The 18,926-nt window shown below is 37.6% G+C and overlaps 2 long non-coding RNA genes across 8 annotated transcripts; both read right to left on the reverse strand.

Annotated features, from left to right (window-relative positions):
- Positions 1-5,491: 5,491 nt before the first annotated feature.
- On the reverse strand, positions 5,492-7,780 carry LOC112467435. The gene is made up of 4 exons (XR_003042258.1): positions 7,559-7,780; positions 7,180-7,340; positions 6,905-7,000; positions 5,492-6,624 (listed from the first exon to the last, which is right to left on the reverse strand). It is a non-coding gene; the product is annotated as an uncharacterized LOC112467435 (long non-coding RNA).
- Positions 7,781-9,495: 1,715 nt separating this feature from the next.
- On the reverse strand, positions 9,496-12,956 carry LOC112467434. Of its 7 annotated transcripts, none has more exons than XR_003042255.1 (7): positions 12,599-12,956; positions 12,330-12,422; positions 11,834-12,012; positions 11,607-11,746; positions 11,332-11,535; positions 10,747-11,155; positions 9,496-10,574 (listed from the first exon to the last, which is right to left on the reverse strand). It is a non-coding gene; the product is annotated as an uncharacterized LOC112467434 (long non-coding RNA). The 7 variants fall into 7 exon arrangements; XR_003042254.1 differs by lacking the exon at positions 12,330-12,422 and having other exon boundaries at positions 10,747-11,041; positions 11,120-11,155; positions 12,599-12,955; XR_003042252.1 differs by lacking the exon at positions 12,330-12,422 and having other exon boundaries at positions 10,747-11,053; positions 11,120-11,155; positions 12,599-12,955.
- Positions 12,957-18,926: the final 5,970 nt, after the last annotated feature.

Here is an 18,926-nt window from a genome sequence, read left to right on the forward strand (position 1 = left end):
GAACATCGATGTGATATTAGGAAAAATGTAGATAATCATTCTGTTGTGAGCAAACATCGTCTTACACACAATCATGATTTCAAGTGGCAACATCCGAAAATTTTATACAAAGAAAAACATTTCAAAAAAAGAGAAATATCGGAAATGTTTTTCATTAAAAAACATGATTGCACAATCAATTTACAAAACGATACTGAGAGCCTGCCATCTATTTATAACCGGGTCATAGGTATCACTTAGTCGGCCCTGTATATTCGGTTCTGCTCGTTTTTCCATCAGAGCGCCGTTTGCTATCCGCGGATTACGTTTGACAACTTCATTTCGACTTTGACTGTCTTACTGTTCGGACGTTGCGCCTCGATATGGCTAGTGACGTTTTGATTTCACCGTTTGTTTTGAAACGCATAAGAATTGTAAGCTTTTAACTAATTTTTACAGTGTTAATTAATTTTATTGTTTTTGACCAACGCGATATTGTAACGATTTTATATAGTTTTTATTGTTAAATGTATTATTTTCTCTTTTGTTTAGTTTTGCGTTTGTCTTGACGTTGTCAGGACACCACGTCAACAATGCAATTTGTTATGCGGATCGGTGTAACTTAAATTAAAGCACTTGAAAAGGACCGGAATTCGGTCGAAACGTCGTGCAATATTGTTTTAATTGGCCAGTTGGGTCGAAAATAAAACGACTTATTTTGTATTACACTAAATTTAACATTGGGTTTAACTATTCTGTTGTAAGAATACTGGTAAGGTTTTGTGGCAGTTTTCCTTACCCTTGCAAAAATGTTGGTATTCATTGAATATTTCTGTCATTTAGAAGTTTCTTTCATTAAATAAATCACGGTACACAATTTTTCTCTCCATGCACAGATTTGTTATATTTGTTCCTTCCTCATCTAAATCACGAGACCAGGCTCGTGCGCGAGCTTGTTACAAACAGATTGCAAAAAGAGTTTTCAATATTTCGCAAAAATCCTACGTATACTTCCCGGGCCTGCGCGACATATAGAAGAAGATCATGTGTGTAAAGTTCAAGTCAATCGGATAAAAATTGTAAGAATAGCGTTGCACGCAAATTTGAAAAGTGCATTTTGCGGAATCAAGAGACACGGTAGTGTCTCGCGCCAAGTACTACACGCGGAGCGAGACCGACCGTGACTCTTTTACGCGACGTTGTGCCAGTACGCCGCCATTTTCAACAATTATGACTAATAAAAATACTTTTTTTATAGTTAAGTATGTGTACAATAAAGTGGTTTATGTTTTTTTAAATAAAGCTATTCATTTGCCCACAAAAAATTCCCAAACTTAGATATAAACTTTTGGGTCTCAGTGGCGTTACCCCTTAATGCGCACTACCTCGGAAGGAAGAGCGTTGGTAGCGAGTAGAATCCTATATTTACTAATAGAGAGACGCAAATTTTACCCCCACTTTGCTGCCGTCGCCATCTTGTGCTCGTATACCCTAGAGTTCCTATAATAAGAGTTAAGCCAATGTGGTGACGATTTTTGATTGGTCCCGTCATATGTTTCAGCCAAGTTAGTGAGAGTGAAACAAGCTGTAAGTGGGAGTAAGACAAAGCTATCATGATCGTCATATGCTTCAGCCAAGAAGTTAGTGGGAGTGAGACAAAGCTATAACATTTGGCTGTACATGGCGGCGGTTTGTCCTAACTCTTATTATAGGAACTCTAGTATACCCGTACGATATTAATCTACTACGACTAGATAGACCGACGTATAGTTGGCAAACAAATTAAAAATTATTGAAAATTATCTTATCCAATCGTTTGAAAATCTAATAAGGTTTCAAAAATGTGCCGACACTACTTTACTGTGTTTAACATTTTCTTGTTCCGCATTTACTTATTGTACAATTAAACATAGGACAACGTTTATATAAAAAAATTTTACCGTATTGTTTGGATGTAGAATTTTATATTTTAGATTATGTGATTTAAAATATTAATTGGCTGATGAAAACACAGTGTGCAGAAACGTACCAACATTGTTAAAATATTATGTTTAAATTATAATATTTGTTGTTGCTCGTCAGTGGCCGTTGTTACCCTTGATTCTTGTTATATACACGAGCTTGTTATTTAGAATTTTAGGAAAATAATAATTTACGTTTTTGGTAATTTTAGAATACGCGCTGCACTTCGAATATCAATAAAATTATGCTTATTTGACGAGTTTTGCCGAACAAATTATTTCTGCTACAGATATTAAGCGCCGAAGTTAACGAAACAAAAATAATTTGTTAAAGCAGAGAATAGTTGGTATATGAAAAGTACATATTTATATACCAACTATTCATAGAATATATAAATATGTACGATGAATAAGTTGGTATATGAAAAGTACATATTTATATACCAACTATTCATAGAATATATAAATATGTACGATGAATAAGTACATATAAATATGTACTTTTCATATACCAATTATTATTCTCTGCTTTAGCAAATTATTTCTGTTTCGTTAACTTCGACGCTTAATATCTGTAGCAGAAATAATTTGTTCGGCAAAACTCGTCGAATGAGCATAATTTTATTAATATTCGAGATGCAGCGCGTATTATAAATAATTACAAAAACGTAAATTATTATTTTCCCACTTATATACCGACATCATAAAACTTTGAAATTAAATATAAAAAAAACGAGACATGAGCAACGATTTTCCTTCTCAGAATGTATTTTACACACAAAAATAAACTATTTTACAAAATTTCAAGAAAATCGGAGGGGAGAGCGTTATACTAAACATTTACCCTGGTAATTATACAGTTTAGGGGCCTCACCTCAAATATCGATGAAATTCCTTGGCGGAAATATTTCTACAAAATTTGAAAAAAAATAAAAGTGTACTACAAAAAACTATAAAATATAATTGCCAGAATCTATTAAATTCTACATGAATTTAAAAAGTACTACAAAATCCTATATGAAAATGCTAGAATTGGAAAACTTTTGTAAATTTTTGTATTTTTTTAGTGCATCTTGATCTATAAATTTTTCGGTAAAACTACGCCAAACTACAACTAATACTGATATTCTACACATTTTTACATCTATTTGAGTACAGTAGACTACAAGGAAATACTAAAATTAAAACACTCTCTAATGAGGAAATTTACCCGACATAAAAATAATTATATTTATTTTGAAATTTTATTACTACTTTTTAACTAAATTTGTTTCTTAAGATGCAACCTATGATTATAAATATTTTCTTGTACTTGAAAAACACACTTACCTTGATGGGATTCGAACTCGAGACCTCGGGATCTCTGGATCGTGAGCCAACCGTCTTACGTGGTAGACTACTTCTTAATTTGATGTAAGTGTTATATATATATATAGTCTACATGTGTCATAACCAGCGCAAATATATAATTTTTCAAAAATTCTTAAGAAACAAATTCAGTTTAAAAAGAGTAATAAAATTTCGAATTGGATATACGAATATAATTTTTTCTTAATGTCGGGTATTATGCTCAATCGACGCGGTTTTGCACGAAACGAAAGAATCTGGCAGAAAAAAGTGTCGCTCTGCCCCGCGACGCGAGATATTAAACGTTAAAGTTGACAGGAATCAGGTTATGATTTCCGTCATACTGGCGAGATGTAGCAACCGTAGCAACACTAAGGGTGCGTTCGGTATGGACGCTCACGCGCTGTAAGCGCTCACGCTTATAAGCGCTGTTTTCAATCGTTCGATTTGGTATTTGAGCGCTTACACAATAGTAAGAAATGTCATTCGTTTTGGCAAGGTAAGCGACTATGAGCACGTCAAAATGGCAGACGATAGGTTATTGTGTGTTATATTTGCGCAAATAATAACATTATTAGAATTATTATTCGATGAGGAAGAATATTTAATTTTTAAAATAAACCCTTTTTTTAGAATAAACCAAGCAACATTTAATTTTATTCTACAAATTTTAAAACTTAAATTACTAATATCAAAATCAGGACGTAAAACAATATCAATAATGTAACGCACAATACTGTACATAAGACAAAGACTTAAGGCATAAAACACTGCCAAGACAGCCATTCTGCTTAAGCCCTTACATAAGACAAAGACTTAGACATAAAACACTGCCAAGACAGCCAATCTGCTTAGGCCCTTACCATACCGGAACGCATCTCTCTGACGCTCGATCCGCTCGATCATTCATTGATCAAACGAGCCAGCTCGCCTCACTTCTCACATCCGCCGTCCGTCGGTAGCACCTCTCTCGCATGCCGACTCGATCGATCTCACGATCGATTCCTCGCTCCCGCTCGCTCGAGTACCCGTTCCTTCTGCACTCAACTCTTCAACTCACTCTGCACCCCTCCTCGCTGCGTCCTCCTTCTCATTCCTCTCCGTCATCCTAACTTCACTTTTAACTCTCCTCTTCTCCCTCAATTTCTGGCCGCTTCACCTCGATTCTATCATCACCTCCAATCCCACCGCCTCCTCTCAACTTCCTTCGCACCCTCCTTTAATCCTGCACCTCCACCCTTCCACACAGCTCTGTTTTCGACCCTATTTCCACCTTTCCGAACTTTCCACCTGCTCCCTCGCCGAGGCTAACGGGGGAATCCTATTATGTTGTAGTATATAGTATATATTGTATGAGAAAATATGCACAAATGGAAATTATTAAGTGTACGGCGCAACTGAACAGAAATAACGCAACACCTACCTATAGCGCGACGCCTATATCACATATCATCTCGTCTTGCCAAAAATCTAATAATGGTATCATAATAAAAATACACATGGATATATTTGGCATTTGACGCTCTTAAATTTGCGTTGGAAAAATTGTTATATTAAGCAAAAATAATAGGTGGGGGTGGGGTTAAATTAAAGAATGTGACAAATTTGAAAAATCTGATTACGCCATTGTAAAGAGCACAAAAAGCCATAAACATTTCGTACAAATGTTTTGTCGTTACGCCTTATATTTTTAAAGATATTCGCTAAAAATTATAAAATCCGTTATTTTCAAGGGGTTGTTTCAACCCCTAAACGTCGAGATAAGCAGCAAAAAAAAACCCGTGTCTAATGTTTTTTGATGCTCGACAACATAGCCAAAGCGCATCCAAATCGGTCGTTATTTTTTAGGGGTTTTTTCAACCCCTAAACGTCGATACGCCGCAAAAAAGAAATACGAGTCTACTATTTTTTGATGCTCAACAACATATCCAAAGCGCATCCAAATCGGGTAGAGACACTTCCGACCGTTCCCTTGTGAGTCACTGGTATAATAATAGGCGACAACTTGCTTCCATCGATTTGAAATGCCTCCTAACATTATAACTAAAGCATGATTAGCGATATGCTTATCACAGCGAACAATTTTGTAAAGTAGCAGTACCTAATAGCGAATTCGGGCGCTTGCATTAGTGCACACTGAGTGCGCACTAAGGCTTGTTTATAATCTATTCTTATATTTAAAGTCGCTTAAATACACATTTAAAGATTTTTTGGCCAATAAAATAATCTGTAATATCTATATGGATGGTGTAAAAATCATTTTATAGACTAAGAAGTATTTAAGATGATTTGTAAATATAATAATTGTGATTAAGAACAAGCCTTAGTGCGCACTCAGTGTGCACTAGTGCAAGCGCCCGAATTCGCTATAAGTACGTATTTTTTGATAGATCTAATACATGACTAGGTGTTATGCTCATTTCATCTAGCACTAGCATGCAATGATTATCTAAACTATTTTTGAAGGAAGAAACTTTAATACTTAAAAAGTCAAAAATGTCATTCAAAATACCACCATTAAAATTTATATTTTGCATTTTCCTATTTAATGTTCGTAGCGAAGGTAAAGGAAAATTACGAATCACTTCCTCATAACCTGAGCTACCACATGCAAACCTTAATTTTAGTGCTTTTTGTATAGTATTATTGCACCATTTTGGAACTTTGATAAATTCGCCAGATAACAGTTTTAAATTACTATATAACGGCTCTGTAATTAATCAACCAAAAAACTCGACAAAGGCAATAAGAGCCCAGCGTGATGTTTGACCGCTAAATTTAATTCAATTTCAAATACAATAACGACGAACGTTTCGATAACAGTTTTAGTTGCGTATCGCTAAACATATTCTTTACCTTTGTTGCAATTGTATGGGAAGAACCTTTTCGTTGTTGTAAACGTTTTATATTGCGATTTGCATTGAAAAGTTTTTCTTTTGCATGTTTATGTAAGAGATCAATTTTTGTTAAAAGTTTACGCATTTCTTCTATTGTTTTGTCTTTTTGTAAACAATTAGTGCACGAATTTAAAACTTTATTTAATTGCACGGATTTTCCATTTTCTGCTTCGCTACTTTCAATATTTATAGTTTCGTTCACATCTTCATACTCTATTGGTTCATGTTCATTATTTTGGGACGAATTTTCTTCAATATGCACCGTCTCGCTTTGCACAAAGTTTTCCGTTGATTGATCTTTATTTTCATATTCCATTGGTTCATGTTCATTATTTTGGGACGAATTTTCTTTAATATGCACCGTCTCACTTTGCACAAAGTCTTCCGTTGATTGATCTTTATTTTCAATTTCGTTAATTATATTATTAGCTCTTTTGTAACTGAAAACAAAGTATTAACATTACATGATTAGAACATATAATTGAATTATGTCCGTACAGAAAAAACTTTACTTTTGTTTATTTAATTTCTTTTTTGATATCTCTTAATCTTTGCTGTTAAATAATAATTATTTATATCTATTTCTACACAAAATCTATCACTTTAATAAATGCACAAGTTAATATTTATGATAGGTACTGTTATTAATTTCTATAAAACTAATAGATATAGAAATACAAAAAATTAAGAATTTTAAACCAACATAGATGAAAAAATTACCTGTTTCACCAAATAAAGTAGGTATGGCATTCATTTTTAATTTCAAGCTGCCATCTGCTCTATATGTTTTTCCCACATTTCAGGAGCAAAATAAACCTATAAATTATAAAAATAATGTAACAATAATAGAGTTTCGGAAACTCACTCTTCGTCTCTTTCTAACAGTCCCCTTTAGAAAGAGACAAAGAGTGAGTCCGAAACGCATCCAATTTTGGAGACCAGGCATTAATGACGCCGTATAATGATTATTAATAAGTTTAAATTTATATTACTACCTGACATAGTGTTGAATGTTTTGTTGGGATCCAATTTGTACGATTCACGTTGTGAAATCATATTGCACATCTTTGTGTATCTTTTAATGGGAAATAACACATTTTGTAACCTGATTTCCAGGAATTTGAGCATCCTTGCGCCGCACAACTAGGCATTTTATCTACAACACAGTTTTTAAAATTATTTTTCCAAACTATTTGTAAGTATAAGTTTTAGGTTAAGGTTTTTTTGTATAAGTTTTAGATTACAGTTTGTGAATTTAATATTATAATAAATAATTACTAAATACATTTTATTAATAAGTATCACTTATAATCATGTACAGTTAAACAGATGTAAAATACCTTTTGTTATATTTTAATTATTTTTATTACTTACTCTAACGTGAATTTTACTCGCTTACGAAATAGTCATACTTTTGCATAGCGAACGATCGAGGTAATTTTGTTCTTCAACTATCGTACTTGAAAATTGTAGCATAGCCGCAGCCGGGCATAGCGGATCACGATCACTTATGTTATAGCTTTGTCTCACTCCCACTTGTATAGCTTTGTCTCACTCCCACTAACGTCTTCCCCATCAATGGCGGAACCAATCAGGAGTCAGACCGGGGTAAGGGCCCGGACACACACTTCTGCACAACGCATAATGCGTAAGCATAAGAAAATTGATTGGTCTATACACATGTGCATAAGGAAATAGACCAATCAGTTTTCTTATGCTTACGCATTATGCCTTGTGCAGAAGTGTGTGCTCCCCGCTTTACTAGGGGTGCGTTCAGAAAGTCACCCGGGGTACACCAAACTCACCCAAAGTGGTGGGGGATGGGCGTGTCTATTTGACACGCCCAGAGAACTGAGCGCGTAATTTAAATTTGATATTATTTCTATTGATATTTGCATCGAATATTTATATACATCAGTGAAAAAAAATATGCTAGAATAATAATAAATAGTAATTTACACTGTGATTCTCATAGTAGGTCTGTTCATTTTTGCTGCATTTCTGAACTAGTGCAATAGGTTATACGGGGTCTATAATGCGAGTCGTAAGTCATAAGTCGTAAGAAATTGACCAATTAAGTCGAATTTGAGGAGAATAATCGACTGCGATTAGTCAGTTTCTTATAACTTACGACTTACGACTCGCATTGTAGACCCCAAAATATATTTGTTTCGTTCTAACTTATTGCATTAGTTCAAAAGTGCATCGAAAATGAACAGGCCTAGTATTTTATACAAAAAATTGTATACATAATTTTATACAAAAACTACATTATAATTAATTATAGATACTATTTTTGCCTTCTTAAAGGCTAATTGCGCCAAGAAAAGTTTATTATATTTTATATTAAATGACATTACATTGCCCACCTAAATAGTATAATTATGTTTCTAATATATCAAATTTTGTTTCCAAATAAAATTGAAAATTCAAGTAATAAATGGTACAAATGTTACAAATAGTATAAATTCCTTTATTATGCATTTCTTTATACATATAGTTTTAGAGTATACCGATATACTCGTCGACAATAAAATCCCTTTATTCGCTGTATAAATTGAATAATTTTAATTTATATCGTTCTGCTGTGCTACGATGAATTTTTTGGTATAACTAGTGCATTAGCAACAGCAATATAGCATCGAAACAACGTTGCTGTCGCAACAATTAATTTAGGGTATAAATGAAAAAATTGCAAACACCATACATGAGTTATTGCAACTAATGTGAATGACGGTGGTAAAAAAAAAGAAAAAAAGGGGGAGTGAATTAAGTTCTATTGTTACATAATATGAACGAGCAAGAAGAGTATATTGCTTTACCAATATATGTATATATTTGTGAAATATATACATATATATTTTTAGTAGCCCTTAATAGTCGCCTAATCTGCCCCTTAACATATAAATCGATAGGGCAGAGTTTAAGTATTTGAAATGAAGAGTACTCTAAATGTTTTTCCCTTAAACATAAAATCATTAAAAATTCTATACTTCTTAGGGTTGATTTATAATAATCGTAACCGTTGATTTAAGCCGTAATCTTTAAGAAATTGACCAATCACAGTCGAATGTGAGAAGAATAATCGACTGTGATTGGTCAATTTCTTAAAGATTACGGCTTAAATCAACGGTTACGGCTATTATAAACCAACCCTTAGTATACACTTGAAACAATTCATAAATACGCTGCGCCTATAATTAAGTTTACCTTACAAAAGTGCGAGCCCACAGTTACGTAAGCTTCTCAGACATGCATTCTTGTCTACAGATAAGGGATAGATTATGTATCCCTTACATTCTCAGCATTGCTTATGTAAAAATATAGATTTTATTTCTCTTTGTCAGTTTGTTACATAATAATGAGAACGCTAATTAGCAAAACTTTCGAGCTGAACATTAATAAATCATTCGTAAGCGTTAATAAATTCGGATTGTGCATTTACGAAATTAAAATTGTATGTGCGTTGCTTTCATGGTTTTTAAAAACTTCTCCTTTACAAAATGTCCGGTGCAACTCAAAAATACCGCTCGAGTCGATAATCATTATTACACGTGTTAAGACTACAAACTAGCAACAAGAAACTCTAACTTCGAAAATCGTTTTTGCAAAATTGTATTATTACGTACGTCATGCGACATGGCAGAAACCGAAATATTTCTGCATTTGATTACAAAATGCATCCATCATTCACGCAATATCGTTCTATATACAAGCTAGAAGTACATAAACAAGGTTGTAGTTAAAAAGTAATCGTCTTATTTAGTACTCTAAAGGCCACGTCATTTTATACACTTTAAATTATCTTTAAAATTCTTACGGTACTGCAAACACACATTGCAATTATAGAATCTTTTTCCTTTCTCTCTTCCTTTTATTACGCGATCACAAGATTGTGTCTGACCTACAACAACTATTTTATATTAAAAAGTAAGAAAAGAAAGAGATACCACACCTTCCTAAATTGATGAATCTGTAATCTTTTATAACTAGATTAAAAGATCATGTTGTTACATGCTTCTGATATCCGAACTGATAGAAATTCAATTTTGGTACTTAATATATAATACAAACGTTATAAAGTTACAACGTTATACGTTGAGTGCGGTTGAACGTGAGAGTGAGTTTGTCGATCATTTCTCCGGCGTTCTTGGTGGCGTTGTCCATGGCCGTCATACGGCTGGACTGCTCACTGCAGGCGCCTTTCTTCATCGAGGCGAGCGAGAATTCCAGATAACTCTATATTATTTCCTCGTCAAGTGAATCATACACCGACAACTTCGGTACAGTAACCACTGCATTCTTATCGAACAATGGTAGATCATCAATCACGTACGATACCACGGACTTGAACTTGTTATATACTATGCGTCCAGAGCCGAAGGAATAACTGTAAAAGAGTAGCCATTATTTATATTATTTATACGACGTTTAAAAAGAATCTACAACTTATATATTCAAAAGAATTTATAGTGAAAAAATGTATAGTGAATAATCTCAGCTAATACTGCAAATGAACTATTTAAATTGTATAATTAGTTGCGTTGTGCTATCTGGGATACCTTTAATTTTTCTTCAAGACATCAATTAACTGACCCATGCGAGCATCCATAGACTCGATACTCTTCCGTGCAATTTCAAGTTGCTCCTCGCGCTGTTTCTGCTTCTCGGCATCAGTGGTTCTTCGATATTCCATCGACTCCACCCTCCACTCTCTAATTTCATCGAGAACGTCGGATTTACTTTTCTTCTTCTTTTTCTCAGGTTCTTCTTTACAGTCTACATCCGTGCACATTTTATCCAGAACGGGACGCCTGTTGGAGGCCAGTGCAACGGGCTTGACGCATGGCTTTTTGCCTAAAATTTCATCTAATTCTTCATAAAATGGGCATGTCTTGGCCTATTTTGTATACATCATTTCAGAGTAGCAATTACTTTTTTTTACACGCTGTTGTTGACTTACGGACTCGTCTAAATATTGCGGAATAGAATGTATCAGCAACGCCGAATCCGGAACAATATTTAATAAAATATTTAATAACAAATATTTAATAAATATTCAATATTTAATAAAATATTGAATAACAAATATTAAGAATATTTAATAAAAACAAAATAAACAAACTTGCCGCTTTATAATCCTATACCTGTCGATCCTCCAATCTTTTCTGCTCGTTCATCTGATCGATCGTTTCGAGGCAAACACGATCTAACAAACTCGGCAGAAGAGAGTCATGTTGCGAATACCGCAAATCCAGAGTTGCCCAAGATCTTCTCGGAGTATCTCCGGAATTGGACAAATCATCCTCCTCGTTCAGTGATACACAACCATTTGCATCTTCTTGATCTACCTAATTAAGATAAATCGCTTTTACTTCCTGCTTATCACAAATAAATTAATTTTATCTCCAGCACTAGGTACCTCAAAATCTTGTCTAAGTGTATCCTGAATCAATCTGTCTCTGGCGATAAGTGAGATTCTACCTTTGTATTTACGATGTATTACGACCCAGTCTGAAGTAAAACTTTCAACATTTTTTCACATAAGGCGACACGGTATCACTGAAAGCCAAATGATCAAAATAAAGAATGGATGACAAGTTTTAAATAACTGTATTGTAATTAATAGCGTTTCGACTATTTTCTTACATTGATTCGTGCGGTACTACTGGCTCCTCTGTTCGAATCTTCCTCTTTACGACTCTCAATTTGACGTCTCCCGGTGGAAAATCTGGTATTGGTTTTAAAGGATCACGGTCCAGCACTGACTGATGCTGTCCCAAGAATTCCTCGTAATCAAGTGGTTCTAATACCTCGCACAGGGACATCTGCATATAAGGAATTAAATATTAATTTACTCCAAGATTATTGGCAATCTCTTTAGGGATATTCAAATAAGTTAGAGTTTAACGGTTTGACAGGTTATAGTAGGGTAAAAAATTAATTTTTAAACTTTTAACCCAAAGACTAATGTGATAGGTTAATGAGTCACTTATGTATTTTACATAACCTTAAAGAGTAGCGCGCCCAAAGTTAATTAATTAACTTTTTACTCGACTTTAACCCGACATAACCTGTCAAACCGTTAAACTTTAACTTATTTGAATACCCCTTATATGCCAGTTTTCCAAAGAAGACTGCATACCGTGGAAGAAAATCCTGATATACTACTACCGCTCTTGGATAAATTACGAGAATAGGAAGTAGAAGTGGCATTTCACCCAGAAATAATTGCGTGCTGCATTAATGCATTTAAAAGGACATTAATAAAAACAATAGGAAAATTAGAAAATAATGATTAATATTCAGTTGCGAGAGTAGCTCCGAAATCGAGCAGAAAAAGTATAAACATGAGTATGAATAACGAAATATCGGGATGAGAATGTGTACTTGTTATATTGAGCAATTACTTACGTTAATCTGAATTCATTGAGAACGGGACTGTGAATCAAAATCGCCAGCAAGAATCCATTGTCTTTCAAAACCTTCCTCGAGGCTCGAGCCTTGACGTGAATCCTTTGACTTGAGTTCTTCTTCTTCTTCTTCTTACTTTTTATTGGCTCCTGCCGCTTTTCAGCGGACAATACGCTGATTTGCCACTGTTTGTTTAACAAAGCTTGAATCACTGATCGCGTAGCGAAGTCTGAGTGGAAATTGTGATTGCATCAGCAATCTTCAAAAATTTATTCAGGACAAACACGTCCGAACACGTGCACGACAAGCGCGACTCTTTTGACTTGAGAGTTGACCGTGGACTGCCGTGGAGTTGACTGACGCTTTCGATGCTAGGTCCCTCGGATGATTATTACCTAAACCTAGCGACTTGATCGCTCTTCTCAGGATTCTTACCGTCATATGATATACAATTTTAACATTTTATAGAATTACCGACAATTAATTTAATTTAATTTATAGTTTATTTTTTCTATTAATTACACTTTTTTATTATTTATTCAACATATAACTTTTAGGAAACAAAATTTATTTTTGTTACTTTTTTTACACACAATTTTTTATGTCTGCATTAATCATGGAATTTCTATACTAGAAGTTTACGTTTCAATTTATTTCAAGACAATGTTTAATTTCATTGTCCTTCTCATTCAAATATTACAGGGAGATAATTCTGACTCTGCAGATATGTTAAAAAATTCTATATTATTAACACTACCCTACTTTTTCGATTATTTAATTATTTAATGGAAGTTCTTCTAATGGCCATTGTATGTCTTTTCAATTTAAAATCCGCGGGTTTTAGTTTGATGGAAGAGTGGGGGTCACCCAGCTCATCCATCGAAAATCATCGAGGAGCTGGGTGACCCCCACTACCGACAAAATTGAAGCATTTTAAGAGTTTCGTCACTTTCCGTGTAATGTCGGGCTCTTTCGTCAATTTGTCGCCCGCCTACATTTCCCCACCTTCGTTCGACTGTCCAATCGCAAGGCTTCCGCTAAGTCACCCGAGGTTTGTCCGAGACTTTCTGAACGGGGGTTTTGATGAGTTTGGTAAGTTGGGTGACTTTCTGAACGCACCCTATAGAGGAACTCTAGTCCTGCGGCTACATGCGCATGCTCAGTGGCCGCATGCGCATGCAAAAGTGCGCGAATTTGAAACGTATGTATACTTATATAATGCGTATCACTGTTAGCTTTCAATGATGAATATATCTTATATAATGGCTTTATTTTCAGGTTCTCGACGCAGGATGTCTCGATGCCCCGACGCTGCCTCCCCACTGCTGGATCATCGATGGACAACGTGGGACCACCCCCGACGGAACAGGTAAGTAGAAAATGTGTATGTTTAATTAATCGGCCAATTTCCTTTTCAGCTTTTCGCCCCGGATGGATCTCAACTGCCGCTGACTGTCCCAGATCCTCGCCTTATCGCATACTGGAACGCCGCTGGACAACGATGGACCGATGCCGTAGGACATAATAAGTCACAGGTAAGTAATTCAAGTTAACTTGACACTGCGTATATTAACAAACGATTGATTTATTTCAGATCGTCGTAGTTGATTACAAAATTGTCGCGCCGTGTGCGCTTCACGCTGACACTTTTCGTCGAACGTTGTTATAATTGGTAATTAATTACCGCTCGCAATAGTCATACGAGTTATGTTTAACCTCAGGATCTTCTTCACCATGGGTTGTTATTCACATCTCGGTACTTTTCCACGCCAGATGTTGAACGCTTTCTCTTTTTTTATGGCAGTTTTTGCATGTTTTCGCGTTCGGTGTCGCCCGCGGTTCTCAATCCGAGCTTCGTAATTACTCACACGCATACGCATGGGTCCCCTTGGACCCCGAGTCGGACTCCCCTGGTTCCCGAGTCCGAAGATTGTGCGACCGAGTGGTCTCGCTGACCCCTCGGATCTTTCCCGGCGCCTCCTCTAGTGATCCTCCGTCCGCTACTTCCCTCCGGATTATCGCGGTTACCGACTTCCGGGGGTCATTGTCGTGACCCCGCTATCTCCGCGGCCGGTAGTATTATCGCATCGCGGGTCGGTCGGTTGACGTTCGTGTTCCCCCTGAGGCGGACTCCGCGGCTCGGCCACCGGCTGTGACCGCCGTACCTCTATGCGCGGGGGTCATTGTTGTGACCCCGCGATCTCCGCGCCCGGTGGTATTATCGCGTCGCGGGTCGGTCGGTTGACGTTTGGGTCCCCCTTTAGGTGGACTCCGCGGCTCGGCCCCCGGCTGTGACCGCCGTGCCCCTCTGCGCGGAGGTCATTGTTATGACCCCGCTATCTCTGCGCCCGGTGGTATTAGCGCGTTGGGGGTCGGATGGTCGACGTCAGGGTCTTTCCTGAGACGGATTTCGGAGTTCGGCCCCCGGCTATGACCGCTGTGCCCTCGTTCGCGGGGGTCATTATTTTGACCCCGTTATCTCGCGGGCCCTTTACTCGATTCTCGCCGCGATCGTCCCTATCTTCTCCGCTCGGGTCTCCTGCCGAGGCCCGCTCGTTGTCTCGTTCGGTCCTTCATCTGCGGCTCGCCTGCCTGGGTCAATCAGGCCCCGGTTCCCCTATTCGTCGCGTCGCTATATTTTTAGATGAACGCTAGCCATATGGGCTCTTCGGACTCGCTTATCCGGTATTTAGCCTAAAGAAATATTGATGTCCGCTGTTCCCTTGGTCGCTGCTGCCCCTCGGGTGTCCTCGGCTCCACGGCTAGGCGAAGGGTTGCAGAGTGCGGTTACTACTTGGATGGGTGACCGCCCAAATAAAAAAAATACGGCAATATATTTCGGAAACCTTTCAACACATTTTCTCAGAAAGGTTTCAAGTGCGAGAATCGCGGACATTTTGCTATTTCAGAGCTGTCTCAAAGATGTTGCAGAAACATTTTGAAATATTTATGAGATGTTTCAACCTATCGAATGAAACATTTCTTAGATATTTCTGAAAGATTCTTGTGCTGTATGGGACAGATAAAAAAAATTGAAAGCTAGTTTGCCGAATATATTTAATTAATAAACGAAAGAAAAAATTAGGAATTTATACGGCAATTACCTCTACATTTGGCCCAGGATGTGACGTACTTGGATTTTTTTATTGTTCTAAGTTTACAAACAGCCAAAACTTAATCTAAAAACACAAATATGTGAAAATATGACAAAACTGCAATATTGAGACAATTTTTTGCGATAATTAAGTATTATTTAAATAATATACCTTCGACCCTTAAAATTGCTGCTCCAAATATGTGCAATAAAACGGAGACACGATGTGTTGATTTACGAAAAATATGACACTTATAAAACAAATTCTACTGTCGCGCGTTTAAGAACACACGTCTAATCAATTAAGAATCAATAACATTATTTTAAGTGTAACAGAATCGATATTTAAGTTAAATTTTTAGATTAATTGCGACACCGAAAAGCGTATTTACGAAAACATAACCTTTTAAATGCGGTTGGAAGAAAAATGGCGGACAAGTATACTCACATTTATAGAGCCTAAAGCCCTTTGCACAATAGGCGATAGCGATAGCGATAGCGACAGCGACAAGGTTGCCGACAGGGTGCGTTCAGGGAGACGCTATTAGCGCTACCTAGCGCTACTGGCTGTTCGCGGAGCTCTATGATAGCGCTACCAAACGCTGTCGTGACGTCATTACTGGTAGTGTATGGGTGCATTCGGGGAGACGCTATTAACGCTATAAACGCAAACGCTATGAACTTCGTTCAAAGAGCCAATAGCGCGACAGCGATAGCAAGCTTCCCAAACGCAGCTTAAGCGCCAATAGTATTTCGTGCCTCACCTCGAAAATAATAGCGAAAATAGCGCGAGTGATGACGTCACGCTGCCTTTACAGTGACGTCATCATCGTATATCACAGCGCCACAAAGCGTCTCCTCGAACAGTTTTGGACGATAATTGTGCTAATAGCGTGCTCCCCGAATGCACCCATAGAAGACAGTGAAATTTTGGGGGGGCCCGACGCTCCCCAGTTTGAAGACGCTATAGAGGTGTTTGAAGGCGCTCCTCCCGCGCCCCGGCTTCCGTTTGGGGGCACAATATCCGCGCCCGGCCGCGCGCGGGAGGACCTGTTCCGCCTGACGAGGGGTCGATTTCCCCTCATGGACGAGACGTTGATTGCCTACGCGAACCGCGTAGCGAGTTTGTAGAGATAAAAAAACGTCTAAGATAAAAAACTACTAAGGAGTATAAGTTTATGGTGAGACGCTTACTAAACGTAGTACTCCACGCATGTGGAGTAGCAATGGAACAAGACTATGATTCCCGAAGATTATTTCGAAGAATGTTGCAAGATCTTGGAGAATTTCGCATCGACAAACTACGCAGTGCGCTATCGAGTTAGTCTTACCCATTGTACGCCGCCTAGCGGCGTCGTTGCGAACGAGGTCCCCGCGACTCGACGGACCCCGCGGCGCAACCGCGGACCCTCACGCGGCCCTCGCGGACCCCCGCGGACCCTCACGCGGACCCTCACGCGGACCCGCGGCGCGACCGCGAACGCGAACGCGGACCCCCTCCCCCCGCGCGGACCATCGGCGCGGGTGAGTTATCCCGGTGAGTCATCCCGGTGAATCATCCAGGTGAGTCATCCCGGTGGTATGCCAAGGTCACCCTTCCCCCTCCCCCTTCCCCTCGTAATCCGATACCCCTCTGTAACCCGATGCCCCCTCCCCCTCACCCCCCCGCGTAATCCGATACCCCCCCTTCCTCACCCCCCCTCGGAGCCCTCGGGGTGGAACTCCCTTATATACACTACTCAGAAAATACTTTCGTGTAGGACGCACGTTTCTCGTATCGTTATCAGCTGACGACCGACTGCCCGCCACTCGTCGGAAAGGCGGGCTCTTTATCCGCTCGGTGTTGCTGACTTCGTTGTCAGCGGTTTTGGCACCGTGGTCAAAGTCTAACGGGCGGGTGATGTCCGGGATGACCATATTTTTTCCCGAGACTTAGGCAGGTCTGCGCGTCAGCGGTTCTCGTCGCTACCCTGGCAAAAATATTTCTACAAAATTAAAAAAAAAATAAAAGTGTATTACAAAAAACTATAAAATATAATTGCCAGAATCTATTAAATTTTACATGAATTTAAGAAGTACTACAAAATCCTACATGAAAATGCTATAATTGGAACACTTTTGTAAATTTTTGTATTTTTTTAGTGGATCTTGATCTATAAATTTTTCGATAAAACTACGCCAAACTACAACTAATACTGATATTCTACACATTCTATACCTATTTGAGTACAGTAGACTACAAGGAAATACTAGAATTAAAACACTTTCTAATGAGGAAATTCACCCGACATAAAAAAAATTATATTTATTTTTAAATTTTATTACTACTTTTTAACTAAATTTGTCAAGAAATTTGTTTCTTAAGATGCAACCTATGATTATAAATATTTTCTCGTACTTGAAAAACACTTGCCTTGATGGGATTCGAACTCGAGACCTCGGGACCTCTGGATCGTGAGCCAACCGTCTTACGTGGTAGACTACTTCTTAATTTGATGTAAGATATATAGTCTACATGTATCATAACCAGCGCAAATATATAATTTTTCAAAAATTCTTAAGAAACAAATTCAGTTTAAAAAAAGTAATAAAATTTCGAATCGGATATACAAATATAATTTTTTCTTAATATGGTCTAGTTTACACCGTTAAATCGGTTGGTACGCGCAAGTTGGTGCGGACTAAATATTTGATACGTCCCTGTTTACACCGTTTCATCTCACAACAGGTTAGGTTAGGTCTTTAATCCAGATAAAGTCCAATGTTTTCGGTAATGGAGGGATGAGTAATTCTGTGTAAAGTGTCAGTCGATTTATAGTGAAAGTAACGAAAAGTAATGGAGAAAAACGCAGAACAAATTATAGCGTCATTTACAGTGTTACTCGAAATTTTAAATATGCAGCAAAAAGCCAGGAAAAAACGGCTGAGGAATATGATGAAACGTATGAGGATGAAATTGAGAAAATTATGCCTTCAACAGAGGAATGAATTATTTGTACAATGGAGTCAAATGACCGATCCGATATCACCGACCCTTACTTTAGATGGTATTCAATACCGAAGAAGAATGTGGACCAAAAAGAGGAGTAATGATTTTTGGCAAAGAATTGTAGGAGAGCATTTTACTCTGTCAGAATGGCTGGCCACTTTTCGAATGTCGAAAGAAACTTTCACAATGCTTTGCGATATTATTCGAACTGTACTAGAACCCAAACCACTTTTCCTGGTATCCAG

Source organism: Temnothorax curvispinosus, unplaced genomic scaffold (genome assembly GCF_003070985.1).
Source record: "Temnothorax curvispinosus isolate PA1 unplaced genomic scaffold, ASM307098v1 QBEX01017331.1, whole genome shotgun sequence".
Taxonomy (NCBI): domain Eukaryota; kingdom Metazoa; phylum Arthropoda; class Insecta; order Hymenoptera; family Formicidae; genus Temnothorax; species Temnothorax curvispinosus.